Source organism: Haliaeetus leucocephalus, unplaced genomic scaffold (assembly GCF_000737465.1).
Source record: "Haliaeetus leucocephalus isolate CR32 unplaced genomic scaffold, Haliaeetus_leucocephalus-4.0 Scaffold450, whole genome shotgun sequence".
Classification (NCBI taxonomy): Eukaryota; Metazoa; Chordata; class Aves; order Accipitriformes; family Accipitridae; genus Haliaeetus; species Haliaeetus leucocephalus.
This window is the reverse complement of record NW_010972886.1, coordinates 18806840-18809539: the sequence shown is the minus strand read 5'-3', so window position 1 is coordinate 18809539 and position 2700 is coordinate 18806840.

Genomic DNA, 2700 nt, shown 5'->3' with positions numbered 1-2700 from the left:
CGGGTCAAGCCCCTCGGACGCCCCCCAAACCCCTCTCCCCGTTGTTTAGAGCCGAGCCCCCGGTTTATAGGGGCGCTCCGCAGACCCTGTGTCTCTGTGTCCGCAGACCCCCCGGGACACAAGCGCTCCTTAAAGAATAATTGGGGAAAAAAACCCTGATTGCCGTGGCCGGCCGCGGCTGCGAGCGGACTTGTTTGTTGGTTTGGGGTTTTTTGTTGTTGTTTTGGTGTGGGAGTTTGGTTGTTGGGGTTTTTTTTTTCTTTTGGTTTTGGTTTTGGTTTTGGTTTGCTTTGCTTTGCTTTGTTTTGTTTTGTCTTTTTGTTTTTCCCAATAAAAATAACTACCTACCAAATTCACCTTTCCCCCCCGGCCGCCCCCCCACCCCGTCCCGCCCGGCTCCGTCGGGAACGGATAAATATTGCGCTCGCCACCGTGGGAGCCCGAGACTGAAAAGCGACCGCAGCGAGAGAGCGAAAAAAAATAAAGCCCAACTCCTCTCCTCCCGAAACCCGCCGGCCCCACAGCCCCGGTTTTAGCTCCACTGGCGGCGAAGCTGTCCCGTAAATAACGAGCCGGCAGACTCAGCATCATCCTTTAATATTTACACTTTTGAAGGTTAGGCAGGGCAGAGGTAACAAACTTTGAACGATTTTTTTTTTCCTCCTCCCGTTTTCCATCCTCTTCCCTACCTGGTTTTATGTGGTTTCTGGATTAATCTAGTGCGGAGCAGAAGCGGACTTTCCCCGGCCGAAATATAGGATTAGGACTATTTCTAGAAGAAAGAGGATAGTGTGAACTGCCTTTAGCCTGCAATAGTCTAAAGCAGAATTACAGCTTGTAAAATAGGTCTCCATCAGTTTCCCAGGAGACGAGTTAAGCCCTACTTGGGTGTTCCAGCTCTTTTTAGAACCAGCAATAATTAGACTCATCTCACCCCCGAGTTGTCCGGTGTTGGGTTTGGGGTTTGGTGGTTTTTTTCGTTTTGGTTTGGTTTGGTTTGTTTTTTAAGATCATCGATAAACGCACTTTTGCCTCCAATCTCGCCGGCGGCCGCGGGCTGGGCAGGCAGGGCCGGCCGCTGCCCGCACTGCCGTTCTCTTGGGGGGGGTTGGGGGGGCCGGGCAGCGAGCCCTCCTTTGCCCAGGGTGGCAGCGCCGGGTTTCCCCATCAAACTGCTGGTTGTGCCATCTTCTTTGTGCTTGCGTGTCTTTTGAGCCAGCGCTGCATGTCATTAGGGGCCCGAACAATTAAAAGAAGTGCCTTTCCTCCCCCCCCCCTCCTCCCTGCGGGTGGGAAGTCAGGAAAATAAATAAATAAAATTTTAAATATATATATATACACATATATATATGAGAATAACTGGGGGAAGGCGAGCGGCGGGTCGGGGCTGATTTGGGGGCTCAGGCCGGCGGCTCCCGTCGCCGCGGCGCTGCCCAGACCGCGAAGCCCCCCGGTCCTCCCCCCGCCGCTGCCCGCAGCCTCCCTGCCCGATCCGGCTCAGCCTTCACAAAGGCGGGCGGGCGCCGTCGGATGTCACTCGGTCCCCCCGAAAAATAAAGCTGGGTTGGGGGGGGGGGGCTGTTAATGGCCGAAACGGAGCGCTCTGCCCCGCTATTAGCCGGGGAAATGCAAGTCGGGGGGGGGCTTGAGGAGGCTGGGGACGCTCGGCTGCAGGACTAGGGAAAAAAATAGGCAGGGGCCGCGGGCAGAGAGGCAGTGTCCGTCTGTCTGTCCGCAGAGAGCGGTGCACCGGGAGCGGGGGACACGGCCCGGCCGCGGGGCTGTCTCGTTGGGGCCGGGGACAGCGCGGCCCCCCACCCCCAACCGGGGCGGGATGCTCCGGGATGCCGCTGGGCCGGAGCGGAGTCCTTCCCTTCCCACTCGCGTCCCCCTCCCCGCGCGGGCGACAGGCGTTTAATGAGAAGTAATTGGCGAGCGCGGAGAGCTGCATTACGAGCGGGCCGGGCTGTTATGAATTATTGAGAGCCCATTAACCGCCGTGCGCCTTCCCCTCTCGCCGGGGAGATGGAACCTGTCACAGCAGCGCGGGGCCGGGGACACACGCACCCACGCACCCACCCGCTCCTGCCCTCGCCTTCCCGGGCTCGGGTATCCCGGCCGTCGGCCGCGGCCGGAGCGAGGAGCCGGTCCCGGGGCCGTGTCCCCTGCCGGGGCCCTATAGCCCCCGTGGAAAGGGTCCCGGTGACCGCCGCCCCGCTCCTTCCCAGCGTGGGTCATGCCACTCGTGTCCCTGTCCGGTGCGAGGCGTGGAGAGCGGGCGAGCCTCGGGAAGAGCCGCCGTCCCCGCCAAAAATCCCGTTTTCCCCTATATCGAGGAAATACGGGCGGGGGAAATCTCCCCCCCCCCCCCATTTTTGCCCCCCCGGGGGCAGGGAGCCGGGCCGGCTCCTGCCCGCCGGTACCGCCAGCGACACCGGCCGCGGTGCTTTTCCCGGTGTCACGGACACGGGAGAAATGTCCCTCTGCGGGGGCGGACAAGGCGTGGTGGCTTCCAGCCCGAAACAAAAGAGTGTCACGGAGCCGGGGAGGACAACGGGGGGGAGGGAAAAAAAAAAAAAAAGAGTAGGGGGCAATAAAAGAAAAAAGAAGAATAAAAAGTAAAAAACGAGGCGCCCGGCTCGGAGGAGCGGGAGAAGGGCGGGAGTCTGGCCCCGCACGTCCCCGTCCGTGTCCCCCCCC